Raw genomic sequence first — 17,583 nt, 5'->3', positions numbered from 1 at the left:
TAGTTAAGGATCAGGCTGTTAGGCTCAATTTTCTCTTTGTCTCTCTTTTTTTTCTCCCTGGTTTCATAATTTAAAGTAATGCCATTACTGTAACCATTCCAAATTCATTTGTCAAAGAGCCTGGAACATCATTTAATTTTAATCATGATAACAAGACAATGTGTTAATAATTCCAGGTTGGAGGAAGGCATTTGAAAACTTGTTTACCTGTTTACTCTCTCATACCATATGCAGGAAGAATTTATGAGCCGGCCCCATTTTTCTCTGCAGCTGGAGACATATTTGGTAGCTTCCCGGGGCCTGAGGAAGGAATTGGGAGTTTGTAGGAAGTGTGAATGGCACAGGTATGTACATACATGGTTGACACACGACAGCCACAAACTTCCTGCCTGGGCACACACGGGGTTCTGAAAAGACAGTGTCACAAGATTCATTTTCATGTAGACACCCAGCTCTCAGAAGGAGAATACCCAACTTGCCTTCCGGATGCCCAGAGGAAGCGTAGGCACTCGGCTGGCATCAGCCAAGGACTCCCATTATTGCTGCAAATATTAATATCATAAAATTAAATATTGTTTTCAGGAATCTCAGTTTCAGTTTTATGTAGTAATTCTTTCAGCTAATTGTTTTCCTGCACCCTGATCCCATAATTAGGGCCTGACTAATTATCTAATTACTAAGTAGCAGAAGGGCAGGTTGATGGCGACATTTTCGCCATCTTTCAAAGCCTCGTTATCCTTGTGAAAGTCACGGTTTCCTCTGGCTGCAGGCAGCTGCGGCAGACCCAAATGTCTGCTCACCTTCCACATTTGTCAACCTGTTCATTACAGTGGTGAATTTGACACATCAGAAATGTCCCTTTGACAGGAAAGTTTATCCTGGAATGAAAACTGAAGCAAAAGAAAGAAAACCAAAGAAAGATGAAAGTGTAATTTATATTCTCAGATTTGCAATTGTAGTCTTGTCTTAAAGGCAGGATATATGTCTGCTCTTTAGGAGCTGGGAGGTGCTCGCTTCTGGAGCCCCAGGGCTCGCCCGGGCTGGATCAGGGGCACAGAGGGCCTTGTTCATTTCACAACCCAGTGGGGCTTCCAGACGCTGAGTCGCTGTCACTCTGAGCTGCTCGGCCGCTGGTGAGTCCACTGACGGCAGCACAACAAGCTCACACATCTAGGGAGAAATTGGCCCATAAACTCCAAGAGGCTTGAGACTCTGGTGTTCGGCTGCCACAAACATCAGATTACCAACACACTGGTTAATCAATAACCCAATTTTGTTTAATCCCTAGGTCTTAACATTTGACACCTTTTGTCCTCTTTCCAATTTTTACTACACTGGAAAGTCAGCCACCCTCCTTTTTGCTTTTTAAGGCAGAGGAGGATGGAGGGGAGGGGGAGGGGAAGCAAGGATATCTTACTCCTCATCTCGAAAGTGACCAAATATTCTGAGGTTGCTTCACATACATGCATGTGCTCCCCACTGGCTCCTCACAGCCTCCAAAATGAAAAGACCTTTTGAGGCCATCAGAGTAACTCTGGGGAGCAACACACACCTAACCCAAGTCATAACTGTAGAATCATTATCAATTATAACTCCAACCAAATATGATTGTATGTTCAATTGGCTTGGCGTAGATAGATGTATATTTGCGCAATAAATGCATCTGTCAAGATTGTTTTTATGCTCTAAGCTGGATTTTCATTAAAGAAGTATTAATTTAAATTAAGCACTCTGAGATCTTTATTAGTAAAGTAATCAGCAGCAAATAAGCTGGTTAATCAGTTTATATACTCATATATATCTTTCAGAATCAATGTTTTCAATTGAGACCGTTGCCAAGTGGTTAGAATAAGACAGAGAGAAAACTCGCATGAAATACATTTCATTTACTAGGCTGAAGTCTGCCGCGGCCCTATTGGCGTCTTGGAATGCAGTCATTGATGCATCTACGATGACTGTGTGAAATGTGTTTAATTGGCATGAAAAGGCACTAACTGAGAGCCGGTGGGTTTCCATTATCTGGGTGGACATCTTATTTACTTTAGCGGATCCTGGGAACAAGATGAAAGTATATGAGAACTGAGGTGGGGGGTTGGTACTTAAGCCGATGGGTTTTCTTGGTTGGTCGGGGGTGGCGAGTAGGGAGTTTTACAATCATCCAGGCGATGCAAAATGCAGCTCGGCAACAGCCCAGGTCTCCCTCGCACCCTGAGGAGAAAGCCCAGTGGAACATTTTCCTAATTAGAATCTGCCGAATGCTGTTCACCCGAGGTGAAGCGGGCAAGCATGGTGGGTGTTTACATTTCCGAGGCTGCATTTTTATACCACTCCTCCCTTCCATGTAGCTCAAAAACAGGTGGAGGAGAAGGTATCATTTTTAACTTCAACCTCAAGTCACAAAGGGGCACATAGGGGCTTCTTAAGATGCCTAGTGCTCGGTCGTCATCTGAATGTCTTCAGAATCCCTTGGGATGTTGGACATGCCATGATACCGTTCTGTTTGGTGATGCCTGCAGTTACCAGTTTCCTGCTAAGTGAATACTTCGTCATATTTCCATTGATTGCTACATTACAAATTGTTCCATATCCCAGTGGTGGAAGTTCACCCTGATGCCAACTGTGGAGTGACAACACCTACACACCATCCCAAGAGGTTCCCACATTCTGTGCCATTTGCTTTTTGAGATCGTTATTTAGTGCATAATTCTCACGTCCCAGGTATGAGGGATAGAGAGAGGGTAACATGAGGATTATTTTCATCCTATTGAATCCTCCATGGAGAGGGCTTATTCATGTGTTTCTAAGTGTGTCGGAGGCTCCCGGAGTACAATAATACCCTCTATGCCTATACTCACTTCTACCCCAATCTTCAACCCAAAGACCTCTCAGGAAATGGGTCTCAGTTGCAAACCATGTAAACTGGGGTTATTAAAAGCTGAGACAGATAGATGCATTAAGAGAATATATTTCTTACTTTAAAACATACTTTATTTGTACGTATTTGTTTTTTTTGCAGCTAATAGAGAGCTTTACAATGAAGTTTGGTTTCTATAGAACACATTTGAAGGCTCTCTGTATCTGAATCTGGAATCCGTGAAGTTGGAAGCTTAAATGAACTGGCGGATTGGGAATCCCCCTCCCAAAATCCCAGGGGTCAGAGCACATGTGTTGTGCTCTGACCCCTGGGATTTGGGGAGGCAAATCACATCCTCGCTTCTTCTTCTTAAGGATGAGGCAGGTGTTAACTTCACCCAAGCACTGGCTGTCACAACTCACAGCTCAGAATTTGTGAGAAATATCAGCTCTTTCGCAACAGGCACCAGTAATAAAATAAGCCTTTTGGCCAAATTTATCATTGAAGGTTTTTTTTTTTTTTTTCTCAATTGGAAATCAGAAGAGGGAAAAGACCAGTAAACAGGATGCTGGGTTTGCTGCACTAAATAATCCTATTGAGCTGTCAGCCCTGGATTACTGGGTGTGAAAACTACGAACCCTGTCTTGTGCTCATGTCCAGTGGAATCCTTTGGAGAACTTAGGTGGCCAGACCTGGAATTTCAGGCAGTGTAGTAAATTCTTAAGGACTGTACTTTGCTTGGCAAAGAGGGTGGACATTCACTTTTCAGCCCTACTCTTTTGCTTCTCATTGCTCCCTGAAAGATCCAACATGCTACTGGTCATTAAATATCCCATAATCAGCAAAATTTTTTGTACTAATATTTGTATAATACTACCACTTAATAGGTGCCAGACATACCAAGTGATTTCCATGTAATTATCTCATTTAATTTTCATAAGTATTCTACAACATGGAGACTTATTATGCCCCATTTTACAGGTGTTAAGAAACTGAGTCACTCAGCAGTTAAATAATGAGCCCACGATCACACACAGTACAGCTGAGCCAGGCCTTACAGTCAGTACTCTGACTTAAAAGCTTAAGCATTGAACTACCCTCTACTGCCAGCCAAATCCAGCTGGGTGAGTTTAGCCAAGGCAAATGATGTGACCCCTTACTGGCATGAGGGTTATTTTTGGGGCTCGGAATGATCAAATGTCACGGAAGGATCTTGCTCTGTCTCCATTACAACCCCGCTATTGCTTAGCCAAACCGGCACTCACTGTCAATGCTCCTTACAAGATGAGCAGATCTCCACATGCAGCCACCCCTGTCCTGCGTCCAACTCCCAAGCTGTGAAACTAGGTTGACTGCTGAGTCTGCTCATTCCTCTGGGATTCAGAGGAGGCAGCATTGTATGGAAGAGCACGGCTGAGGCGGGAAACAGCTCTTCCACTGGGCATCCATGTAACTGTGAGCAGGTGACTCGACCTCACCGTGCCTAAGTTTCCTCATGTCTGAAATGAGGAAAATAGCAGAATCTACTTCATAGGATTACTATGAGGATTACATGACTTAATATTGATGTGGTGCTTGGGATGTGGTCAGGGCCATAGAAAACTTAGTTACTAGTGTTATGTAATTATGTTGCTCTGTAACTCTCAAAGAAGTTGAAACAATGACCTTGAACTTTTGGACAAATCCAATTTGGCTAACTGAGACAAGGACGCGTTTCTTACCACTCCTGGGAGAACCGGGTGGTCTATAGAATTGGCCTGCTGTTCTGAAATTATCTAGACATGCCCTGCATGTGTTTGCATGTAAAATTGTACAAGTCATGTATTTGTAAGAAATGTCTTTTCTTCATTCATTCAACAAAAATGCTTCATGCTCTTGCTCTGAATTAGGTACTGGAGACACAAAAATGAACAAGGCCATTCCCAAAGAGCACACCGTCTAGATGGCAGCAAATCACCTAACTGTGAGACAACATGGCAAATGTAGCAAATGCTTCAATGCAAGCATGAAAAAAGCAGAAGAAATGAAATGTGTTTGTACTGCTGGGTCAGGGGCAGTCACAGAAGCTTTCCCGAGCAAGCACCATTTGAGCCAGGGCTTGAAGAATGAGTTAGAATTGCCTGTTGGTGGAGGAGGGCTGAATACAGACATCCAAACAGAAAGGACATCTTGAAAACAGGCATGAAGCTATAAAAATTTAGGCTGTGTTTGGGGAACATTCTAGGAAGGGCCGTGGTGGCGGTGCCCCACGCATTGGAGTAAAGACGAGGCAAGCAGCGGAGCGGCCTGTGAAGGGGAACACTCATTTCCTAGAGGCAGAAAGCAATGGTGTCTCATTTCGTTGGTTGCAGGCAACAGAAATGGACTCTGGCCCTTTGAGGGAACAGAGACCAAGTAGGAACGGTTTGAGGCACAACAGAAGTGAAGTGAAGACTGTCTTCTTCAAGGACTACCTCACTGTGTTTTCTACCTTTGCTTTGATTCAAGGTCTCAGGAGAGAGACTCTGATTGGCTGAGCTCAGGTGACATGCTCACATCTTGGCTGTACTACACGGTAAAAGGAAAGTCTGGTGGGCAGAGCCTCCATGGACCCTTTCAGCTTTTAAGGTGGACAGTCAGCACACTAGAGGGCACCAAGACTACACCTAATCAGGAAAGGTAATTCCCCAAAAGGAAATCAGGGAGCAGCTACTTGATGGACAGACCTCACATTACAGATGTTCATTATAAATAATAATAACCTATGTTTATGAACCATCTGTTGTAAACTATGGTGCTTATATACTTTACATAAATGCTTTATTTAATCTACATAATAACCCTAGGAGTAGATTTACTCCACTTTGTAGAACTGGAGTAAACAAAACACATTTTTCCAAATGAAAAAAGTCACAGCTCAGAGAAGTTATGTCACTTGCCCGAGGTCACACAGCTAGTAAGTGAGCAAGCCAGAACTCAAAAACCTGGATGCCTCTGAGGGCAAATCTCTCAACCACTGCACGTTATACCTCCAAGCATTGGCAGGTGGGCACCAGCTCCCCACTGTCCCACCCTAGCCCTTTCTTCTGTCTTACCACCCCTGAATGGGCACAGTCACCTTGGGAGACCCAAGGATCTGGCTTATGAAAAGGAGCACAGACAGGCACCTTTCTCAGTTCCTGTACCTGTAGGCTGTCCAAACCAACTGGGCCTGCCTTGAGTTCAGGCCAAAACCTAATCTCTCATGCCCTTTGTGGGTATCATATGGAAAACCCCTAATCGGTTCCTTTCAAAGCAATTTATAATAATGCTTCCTCTTGAGCTCCAAGAATGGAGCGCTACGTATCCACAGGGCTTCAAAGCATGTTGTTTTAATTAATGGCTGAGCAGAAGCTTCTGTAATCCCTGTGGGCAGATCTGCCCTCATTTAAAAAAATTCCATGAGAATTAAACTTATCTCAAAAAGTAGCAGGGTTAACTTGTTCATCTGGTGGGAACGTCTCCCAGAGTGCTGGGCCTGCCGTTTTGAAGTCTATAACCACGTATTTAATATAAGTAGGAAAAACCATTCATGTCATCCAGTCCCTCAGTCATCCAGTGAGTCCTTAATCTAGTTTCTACTGTCTAGTGGTCTTATCTGCTTATAAGTGTTATTTTACTCACCAAAACAGTGCAAGTTAGGTATTAGGATCATCATTTTATAGACAAGGAAATGAAATCTCAGAGAAGTTTAGCAGCTAGCTTGAGGCCACACAGCAAGTAAGGGGCTCATTCTAAGACCCTGTGCAGTGTTCTATATCTTGAGCACCAACCTGGATCTGAATCAGCCTTCACAGCTCCCTTCTCTGAACTGTCCAGAAAGAGTCCACATTTTCTGCCCCTTGTTGGGAGAGGATGACAGAGAATTCCAGCAAAATGGAGACTCTCGAACTGAACCCCCTTTCTCCAGAACTGTCCAACTCACCTTCGACTCCCAACTCACCTTCCACAGGGGCCACCAGCAACCTGTTTAAAATGCTACACTGACCATGCCGCTTAGCTTAACATCCTTCAATGGCTCCCAGTTACCTTTGATAGAAAATCCACATTCACATGGAAAGTGAGACCCTTCATGATCCAGCCCTTGCCACCTCTTCTGTCTCATCTTCCAAAACATCCCCTGAATACCCATTTCACTCTAGCCATACAGCTCTCCCAACAACCTCGAAGACACCGGCACACCTCTGCTCACTTGTTCTTCTCTTTAGAACACTTTTCCCCTTTATATGGGCTCAGCCAACTCCTATTCAACCTGTAAAACTCAGCTCAAGTATCCCCTTCTCCAGAAACTTCCCACCAGAATGATTGTGTCCACCCTCTGTGGCTTTTTCTGAAGATTTTTGTAGCATACCATGGGTACCGTCACTCTCCAATAGCTGGGATGACAGTCAGGAAGATTTTGGTCTGCATAGAACAGAAAGCCCTACCCAAAGAAGACTAAACAAAAAGAAAATAGTAGATTGATCTCACATAAAGGCCATTTGGATTGTAGACTGGGCTTCAGATGTGATATAATCAGGCTTTCTGAAATTTTCTCAGATCTGCCATCCCAGATATCTTTGTTTTGTCCTCAGGCCCATCTCCCCAGTGGTAACAAGACAGTTGCTAATAACAATTGGGGCAACATGCATAGAGGAGAAGAGAGAGAACCTTCCCTGAAGTTGTCCTTCCCTTTGATGTGATGAGGGCTTTAGGTCACATGCTCATCCCTGGACCAATTACCATCACCAATTAAGCAATAGGCTGAAGCCATGTTGCCTGAACCAATTACAGACAAGGGTATGTATAGGATTACCATGACTGGTATAGTCCAGTGTGGGTCAGCTTTCCTAATATCACATAGCTTATGTACAGGAGGGGTAGGTGCTCAAGTTAAAATGGAGTTCTGGGCTGGACACTATGGCTCACACCTGCAATCCCAGCACTTTGGGAGGCCAAGGTAAATGGATTTCTTGAACCCAGGAGTTAAAGACCAGCCTGGGCAAGATGGTCAAACCTGTCTCTACAGAAAAATACAAAAATTAGCCAGGTGTGGTGGTGCACACCTGTAGTCCCAGCTACTAGGGAGGCTGAGGTGAGAGGAATCCTTAAGCCTGAGAGGTGGAGGTTGCAGTGAGCCAGGATTATGCCACTGCACTCCAGCTTGGGTGACATGGTGAGATCCTGTCTCCAAAAAAAAGAGAGAGAGAGAGAGAGAGACAGAGAGAATCCTGTCAGGAGGGAGGAAGAAGGGAATGGATGCTGTTTAAGCCCCCACCATAGCTGTGTAGGTGGTGTTCACGCACACCTGTCCGCCCCAGTACTATAAGCCTCTCAAGAACAAAGACCATGATTTGCTTATGTTAGTATCCCATTGTCTAGCACAGTGCTTGAAAAACCTTTGAAAATAAATGAGATGAGTTAGCATGCTTAAAATATTGCCGAAGCTGAGGTGTATTCAAAGCTGATGAAAGATTCTGGTTGGCACAAGGTAAAAAGGAAAGGCATCATTTCTACCTGCTGGATCTCTATTTGGTATATAAATTAGACCTTTTTAAAAGACATGTTTCTGTCTGCCAGGCTTTAGAAACAGTGATCTAAGAGTCAGACATTTCCTATTAAAGTTTAAAAAACATAGCTTTAAGTCATACATTATATTGAACGCTTTCATATCTCATCTGATTCAGTAGGTTTTAAACCTCACAGAGGTCACATTTTGAAACAGTAGTCACTTTTTACAACATCTCCAAACATTAAATAAAAATAAAAATTATTATGAAGACTAGAGATGTCCACAGAGACCACTTACATGACACTTGGTTATTATTATTAAGGACAATATTATTTGGAGTTTGGGGTTACAATGGCTAGCTCATCTCTAAGCTTTGATTTTTTTTCTTTCTGGAAGAAGGAAGGGCAATTCTATCAATGCTTTTTTTCTTTCTTTCTTTCTTTCTTTCTTTCTTTCTTTTTCTTTCTTTCTTTCTTTTTCTTTCCTTCTCTCTCTCTCTCTCTCTCTCTTTCTTTCTTTCTTTCTTCCCCTATTTAGAATAGCATTCTTAACCTGTGGCAATCTGAGGAATGCTATGAATCCCTCAAACATATGCAAAATTTTGTGTGTATCAATATTTTTCTCAAGAGAGGGGTCATAGTTTTTGTTATGGTCTCAAAAGGGTCATTGTTTCACAAAAAGATTGAGAACCACGGACATTGAAGGAAAATTCCCCCAGGACCTCAGTTGTCTCAATGACTGGGGTTTCACATAACGAAGAAAAGCTATCCCCAGGGTTAGACTATTCACTTAGATTGGTAGCTTCCAGGAAATAGGTCATTCTTGGATTTCTCTTAGGATGTTCTAACTTATATCCAGTCATCGAGTTTGTAGATACTTGAAGTGAATGGGGTTCTGGAAGGAGAAACTGGCGAAGCCACTGTGCAGCTCCCGTATCCCACCCTCCCAACCCCCAAGCCTCTCCTTGACACACTCCGTAAGCTAAAAAGGTCTATCCTGATTCAGAAACACATGACTGCTGGCTCCCACATTTACTGGAGACAATTTATAATTTACCCAGCCAGTCTAGGGACTGGCTCACATTTGTAAACAGAAATAAAGCTAGTGGTTTATTGTTGGTCTCTAAAATAAAATCTTACAATCTTGATGTGTCATCCCTGATCCATAATAGGTTTTTTTTTTATTGTTGTTGTTTAAAAGGTTTTAATGTATTGAAGTCTGGTGGCAAAGGAAGGAAATTTGGGAGGGGGTGTGTGCGTGCGTGTGTGTGTGTGTGTGTGTGTGTGTGCGCGTGCGCGCGCGCGCGTGTGTGTGTGTGTGTGTGTGTGCATGCTGGTGCATATTCAAGGAGGGCTCCGAAAAGATGTTTTTGGTTCCCCCATGAAGCATCCTTGTCCAAGAAGGCAGGTTTGTTTTGCTAGTTATCTGCTTTTTCTTTGTTTCTCTTGTTTCAGTGTTCAGTTGCATTTTACTGTTCAGAACTTGAAGGATGCATTCAAACTTATGGAGCATGACATTTTAACTATCTCATCTCACCATGATTCATCTCAATTTACTTTCCTCCAAACTGTAGTCTTGAGAAAGCGCGCCATCTCCGGGTTCTTCAGTGGGTAGAAGACCATAAACAGCATTAAATGAGCCCAATGTCAGCTAACTTCTGAGCAAGGCTCACTCATTAGATCCTTATTGTTCTCCTAATGAGATGCTTTCCTTTAAGCTGGGAACGTGTGGAACATTAGCAATGGCCTCTGTAGTGTATTGCTGAATGTTCAATATGAACCAGCGGAGGTTAAATAACATGATGAATCAAGCAATCCCAAAGGAACGTGGTGATGTGCTGAGCCCATCGGGGCCCTGCAGACCCTTAACACTTTCTATGTGAGGCTTCTGTTCCCCAAACAGTTGCTTTGCCCCAAATGATGCATTGCCCGCAAAATGTATCAATCCCAGGACCCAATATGTGCCTACTGGAATATATTTTACTGTCTCTAGTTGACTTCCAGTTTAGAGTTCAACTGCAACTGAACTTTGGTGGTAAAAATCAACTCTGTCTTCATTCACTTAGGAACCTCTGCTTCTGAGTAGAATGAATCGATAATGAGGTCATGAACAAATATTATTAATGCCTTTTATTATTTCTATGGATGTTAATGTGTCCAATTGACGCACAACTTTCTACCTCTCTAGTCTAACACTCATGACCCTTGGCACCCCTTTTGCATCCTCTCTCTCTTTGTTCATTCAGTCACAAATACAGTGAAAGAATAATATATCACGAGCCATGACCCCTTGGCCTTTATGAATTATCTGTTTAGAAAGATGTGAAGCCACCTTTTATATCCACCATAATAGATACTTAGACATAGTGGATCAATAGTGAACAAGTTTGCTGGTTATAGTTAATGGGTACCAAAGGGACACTGTGGCAGTGACCTCTGACACTGAGGCTGACAAGAAATCTATACCAGCAAAACATAAGGAAGACGGACAGTTTTTAAAGTTATGAATGTAGATCTTTGCAAATCATGATAATTTTCTCCTGGTGGAAATAATGCAGACTTGCAGGTGGTTACTAATTTCTGAAAGCTCCTTAATTAGGACCCCCGAAATAGGAATGGCAATCCATCGCCACACTATTTCAGAAACAGCTATGGTGCCGGGCCTGAAGCAAGTCCGTTTGTTATCCAAGGAGAACCAACTGAGATTGTTTTCCTGTCAAAGAGGACTTTTCTCTTTATGAAATGGGCTGTCATTTATGATTTTAAGCCGGCACGGATTTGTTAAACAGCCACATGGTAATGGGTTTCTATAAGAAGATCCACAGACCCATAGTTCTGGAAAGAAATCGAGCTTACGAGATATTTTAAAACCTAACGGGAATGGGACATTTTGGGTTTCTTGAAAAGATGGTTTCTGCCCTGCATATTGTCAAGGGAATTTAACAATAAATCCGTTGTTGTGTGTCTGAGAGTCTGTTTGAAGCAATTATATTTTTATACATTCTGTGGAGTTGATCTTAGAGAAATCCACCAGGACACCAAGCCTACCTCTTTGTGTCACTGCATGAACATCAATGGTGGCAAGCAGGTTTAAAAAGAGTCAGGGAAACAGAGCTAATTTGTGAGTGGTCTTGAAGACAGCTAATTGCAGCATTCTGCCTGGCAGAGAAATGAATATACATGGCATCCAATCGAAAGGAGAGGGAGCAAGGATGTAAGTGCAAAGTCCTTTTCACTCCACTCCACAGTGTACATACCGTATTATGATGTCACACTCCAGCAGCATTGCTCTGAAGTCCCAGTGGTCTCCTGCTGCTAAGCACCATTGAAAACACATTTGTCCTGACTGTTCTTTTCCTTTTATCCCCCTCTCATCTGTGTAAGATGAATCACTCCTGGATCCAGACTGACTCCGAGGGCAGAGCCAGGTCCTGACGAGGTAGCCTGCCTCCTATGGCTTAAACATTTTAATTAATTTCAACACTAATGCCCAAATGAGAGTTAATCACTCTGCCGCAGTGCTTTCTAATTTACTAAGTTTATTCATTAAAACTTTCCTTGCTGAACTTTGATTGAATGTCATGCTTTTTTGGAAGCCTTTCAAACTGCCTTAAGAGGTTTTAAAGTGATATCTTGGGCAGCTGCTGAAAGCCTTCAGTGTTTGCTTAAAGAAAAGAATAGGGGAAAATGTGATCAGCAAGAAATCTCTGTGCTGAACAGGGAGAGTTTTGGGCGGCAGGAGGCCTGTGAAAGCAGGTTTGTATTTAAACAGGCTATTAAAAAAGTAATATAAACCTAAATTCCTAGTAAGAAAAATAAAATCAATCACCTTAATACTTGGCAAAACTTGGAAATATATTTCATGGTAAGATGCAGCCATCTTTAAAAAAAACAACAGAATGATAGCAGCACTTTGTATTAACGTGGGGAGAGATATTCACAATGCTTTTTGCCAACCTAATTATTTTGGAATCAATATAATAAAAATCTTAGGTACACAGTTTTGCCTATTAATTGCTAAGACCTAAGTTTTTACTGAGAGATATTGTTTAATGAAAGTTTTTATTTAAATTGAACTCCAAAAAAAATGCAATCTTTACATATCTAATTAACAGTATCAAGGACCGAATACCCCCTGCTATCTATTACACGATGGCAGCTCTCAATACATGGAATTGCTTTTACAGAAATTGGCAGTGTTAGCTGGGTGCGGTGGCTCATACCTGTAATCCCAGCACTTTGGGAAGCTGAGATGGGCGGATCACCTGAGGTTGGGAGTTCGTGACCAGCCTGACCAACATGGAGAAACCCGTCTCTACTGAAAATACCAAAAAAATTAGCTGGGCATGGTGGCGCATGCCTGTAATCCCAGCTACTTGGGAGGCTGAGGCAGGAGAATCGCTTGAACCCCGGAGATGGAGGTTGCAGTGAGCTGAGATTATGCCACTACACTTCAGCCTGGACAACAAAAGTGAAACTCTGTCTCAAAAAAAAAAAGAAAGAAAAAGAAATGGGTAGCGTTAGTGTCTTTAGGAATGTACTTCCTCCTTCTTTCTACCTCTTCACTCTTCATTCCCTAACCCTAGTAGGAAACATATTTGTAACATTTAAAAACTTCCAGTAACCTGGGAGGAAAAAGTCAAGTCAGAATTATTAATGAAAGCACCACTTACTTCTAAGAGGCCATGAATCAAAATAAAAGTTTTCATATTCATTTTCATGTTCTATAAATACCGCTCAGTATTATGCAACAAGGCACAACAAACTCCTTTTTAAAAAGTATTTTTGGCCAAGCACGGTGGCTCACACTTGTAATCCCAGCACTTTGGGAGGCTGAGGCAGGAGGATCATGAAGTCAGGAGTTCAAACCAGCCTCACTGAAACACAGTCTCTACTAAAAATACAAAAATTATCTGGGCATGGTGGTGCGCACCTATAGTCCCAGCTACTCAGGAGACTGAGGCAGGAGAATTGCTTGAACCCACGAGGCAGAGGTTGCAGTGAGCTGAGATTGCGCCATTGCAACAAGAGCAAAACTCCGTCTCAAAAAAAAAAAAGTATTTTTGACTTCAGGGAGCAAAAAAGCTTACCCATTCCATCCCACCTTGACAGATGGAAATTAACCGGGAAGAGCTCCCCTTTTCACTTGCAGGGGCTGTGCTTGTCACTATGAGTTGGCTCATGAAATAGTCTTGCTTTTGAGGCTCTTGAAAGATCTGTTTAGCAGAATCTTCTTTTTAGAAAGCTAATCCCTGGCCATGCACATTGGCTCATGCCTGTAATCCCAGCACTTTAAGAGGCCGAGGCGGGTGGATCACAAGGTTAGGAGTTCAAGACCAGCGTGGCCAAAATAGTGAAACCCCTTCTCTACTAAAAATACAAAAATTAGCCAAGCATGGTGGCAGGCACTTGTAATCCCAGCTATTCGAGAGGCTGAGGCAGAGAACTGCTTGAACCTGGGAGGCAGAGTTTGCAGTGAACCAAGATTGCACCACTGCACTCCAGCCTGGGCAACAGAGAAAAACTCTGTCTCAAAAAAAAAAAAAAAAAAAAAAAAAAAGAAACAAAGAAAGAAATTTAAATCCTGCGTCTATCAAAACACAGACCCAGAAAGAACTATGTCCGCATAGGAAAGAGAGCGTAATGGCAGCATATCCCAGTGCTGGGATTAGGTAACCTGGCTTGGAATCCTGATTTTGCTATTTGCCAGCTGTATGACCTTGGACAAGTTGTGTAACTTCCCTAAGCTTACTTTCTTCAGCTACAAAATTAGCATTATTCAAGCAGCCATCTCACCAGGCTTTGGTGAAAATGAATAGCTTATACGTATGTAGCACTCGCTACAGTAGGCGGCACGCACTTACAGTAGGGGGCTAAACATTATTTACTCCTCAGCCCAACTTGAAGAATCAATATTATTATGATCCCTAATTTACGGAGGGGGAAACTGAGTCACAGACTGGCAAAGTAACGTTCCCAAAGTCACACAACTAAGTTACAAAGCCAGAGTTTTGCAGGGTCACCTGGCTCCAGAACCTCCACACTTAACCCTAGAACATAAGCAAAGGATAGACGATCATGCCCAGCCCAGGGAAATGCTTCATAAAGTTAGTAATCGTTAGCTCTTATTATTGTAGGGGTTCAATAAACGTTTGGCTAATTGAATGAATTAATTTTGTGAGGGATTCTTGAAGTTCCAGAGTACAAATACTTCTGCAAATCAAATACCGACACTAAGCAAGTACTACCTTTCCGGCCTCCATTCATTTCAGTGGCATGGAGATGCCTGGCTGACTATTTTACTCTTATTTTGAGGGGGAAAAAATGAAAAGAAAAGCAATGAGTAAACTCTTTTAATATGCAAACAAAGGAGATTAAATCCAGGAAATTAAAACCAATGGTAATCCTAGTCAGTGATTCCTGAAACTGGATGAACAATAGAAACACCTGAGAATCATTTTTTTTGAGACTGAGGCTTGCTCTGTCACCCAGGATGGAGGGCAGTGGCACAATCTCAGCTCACTGCGACCTCCACCTCCAGGGTTCAAGCAATTCTCTTGAGTAGCTGGGACTACAGGTGTGCCCCACCATGCCTGGCTAATTTTTTGTATCTTTAGTAGAGTGGGGTTTCACCATTTTGGCCAGGCTGGTCACAAACTCCTGATCTCACGTGATCCTCACTGGCTTGGCCTCCCAAAGTGTAGGGATTACAGGCATGAGCCACTGTGCCTGGCCCGAGAATCTTGAAAAAATACAGGTAAATGGATTTCATTCCAGATTGACTGAAATTGAATATATGGGGGTAAAATTTAGGCAGATGTCGTTTAAAAAAATTTTAATGAAATAATATAACATTATACAGAAAAATGTATAAATCATAAATACTCTGCTCGATGACTTTTCACCAAGTGAACGCACTCATGCAGTCAGCACCCAGAATCCCAGAAGGCCCCCAGGGCCTCCTTTGGTTACTATCCTTCCAAGACATAGCCACTATCTTGATTAACATATGGGTTAATTTTTTTCTGATTTTTTATATAAAACTAAAATGAAATTATGCAGGATGTGTTTTCTCGCATCTAGCTTATTTTACTCTACACTGTATTTCTAAAATTCACCTATGATGGTATGTGTTGTATTAGTTCTTTCCTTTTCAGTGCTATATGCTATTCCACTGTTTGAATATACTACAACTTATCTACTCATTCAGTTGTTGCTAGGTACTTAGGTGGTTCTTTGTGGCGCTATTATAAATAGTGTTGCCGTAAAATTTTTGTATGCCTTTTGGTGAAGTTTTACATTTGTTGGGTGTTTACCTGGGAGTGCAATTGCTGAGTGCAGCGTATACCTAAGTTCAGCTTTAGTAGATTGGGCATGTGTGTTTTTAAAAAGCACCACCAGTGGTTCTAATGAGCTGCTGGGAACAGGAGCACTGGTCTGAGCTGTGAGGCTTTATGATTACCCAACTGCTGCTTAGAACAGAAGTGAAAGGCAGTTTTAAAACCTAATAGGAATGGAATAGTTGGCGTTTCTTGAAAACCGGCCTCTGCCCTGCATCTTGCAAAGGAATCAGTTACATTAGGGTTAGAGTTGACAGCTGCGGTACCAGAGCAGCAGGAAGAGTAAGCTGGTCCACATTTCAGATACAAATTCTCAATAGCAAGTGTCTCTGCAGTATCTTATAAAATATCACAGCATGGAGCCTCTTCCACAAGCACCCAGGAAAAAAGGAACAGCATTGTTTTCTCCAGCCTGGCATTCTGCTTTTGTTCCGTCACTCCCGGTCCCCAGGGCTCTGCCCTCTGCCCAGGATAGTTTCCATGGCCTCCCCGCCTACCCTCTCTCCTGTCCCCTGAGCTTCCTCTTCTAAGAAGCCGTCCTTGTCTCTCCTGTTGGAGCACTTGATGGGAGCTCCTTGAAGGCAGAGTCTTGATTTACCATCTTGGTATAACCAGGCACTGCTATACATTGTCAATCAATGCCCAACCAGCTTTAAACAGTCCTTAAAACAAAAAGCAAAAAACTGTTCTCAACAGGTACAAAATGTGCAGCTCCCTCGTAAAATTTCAGAGCATTAAAAAGCATTTATCATGTGCATGTTTCCTAACGGTCCCTCCTTCAGTCTTTCTTTTTATTTATTTATTTATTTTGAGACAGAGTCTCTCTCTGTCACCCAGGCTGGAGTGCAACAGTGCGATCTTGGCTCACTGCAACCTCCGCCTCCCGGATTCAAGCGATTCTTCTGCCTCAGCCTCCCAAGTAGCTGGGATTACTGGCACCTGCCACTATGCCCGGCTAAATTTTGTATCTTTAGTAGAGACAGCATTTCGCCATGTTGGCCAGGCTGGTCACAAACTCCTGACCTCAGGTGATCCACCCACCTCGGCCTCCCAAAGTGCTGGGATTACAGGCATGTGCCACCATACACAGCCCCTTCAGTCTTTCATATCAACATAATGCATACGTGAGCACAGGTCCACTGACCCTGACCAGGACGCAGAGTTGACAAAAGAAGACAGGACAATCTTACAGGACTAGCTTGTTGATTAACTAATCAATTAATTATTAACATGATATATAAACAGGAGAGTCTTTTCTTGGGGCTTGCAAGAAACTGGGATTTAGCTCTAGGACTGATGTGATGGGTGAGGCTAATGGACTTTCTGTTCATTATTAACTCCTCCAGCCGTGGTTGTCACAATGGCGGGAAGAAGAGCAGAGAGACACTCTTCCTTTGAAAATAATACCACTTCTAAATGGTTTACAGCAAGGAGCTTCTGAGCAGAATTGTCACACACAACCGTGCGGGGTATGCACTTCACCATTTCAGGGTGCAAAAGTCATCCCTCTTGGGTGGTGAGCCTCTTTAGTTTCATCTGTAAAACTTAGTTCGGTACTATTTGAGGTTTCAGGCATCCACTGGGGGTCTTGGCACGTATCGCCCACAGATAAAGGGGGACTACTGTATTTATTTGTTTATTTAATGTATGTCTATTTCTCTAGGTTATAAATGTTATGAGTACCCACTAAGAGCAAATCCTTAACAAGTGGCCTTTCAATGAATCACAGAAGTGATAGCCCTTTTAATCTTCATAATAATTCTCCGAACTAAGTTTTAAGGATGAAACTAAAGATTAGGCTTACCACCCAAGGGGGATGGTGTCGATTCCAGCCCCTGGACTCCCGATGGGGAGTGATGCTATCTAGTGAATGGTCTAAAA

At 42.6% G+C, this 17,583-nt stretch overlaps 1 long non-coding RNA gene across 3 annotated transcripts; it reads right to left on the bottom strand.

Moving 5' to 3' along the window:
* Positions 1 to 916: 916 nt before the first annotated feature.
* LOC116563924 lies at positions 917 to 13,578 on the bottom strand. 3 transcript variants are annotated; one of them, XR_004274638.1, is made up of 2 exons: positions 13,467 to 13,578; positions 917 to 1,223 (listed from the first exon to the last, which is right to left on the bottom strand). It is a non-coding gene; the product is annotated as an uncharacterized LOC116563924 (long non-coding RNA). The 3 variants fall into 3 exon arrangements; XR_004274637.1 differs by lacking the exon at positions 13,467 to 13,578 and adding an exon at positions 11,620 to 11,862; XR_004274639.1 differs by lacking the exon at positions 13,467 to 13,578 and adding an exon at positions 11,411 to 11,458.
* Positions 13,579 to 17,583: the final 4,005 nt, after the last annotated feature.

This window comes from Sapajus apella, unplaced genomic scaffold, assembly GCF_009761245.1.
Source record: "Sapajus apella isolate SASKATOON/1434 unplaced genomic scaffold, GSC_monkey_1.0 scaffold36, whole genome shotgun sequence".
In the NCBI taxonomy this organism is placed as follows: domain Eukaryota; kingdom Metazoa; phylum Chordata; class Mammalia; order Primates; family Cebidae; genus Sapajus; species Sapajus apella.
Note: the sequence above shows the minus strand (reverse complement) of the source record. Positions and strands in the feature narration are given on the sequence as shown.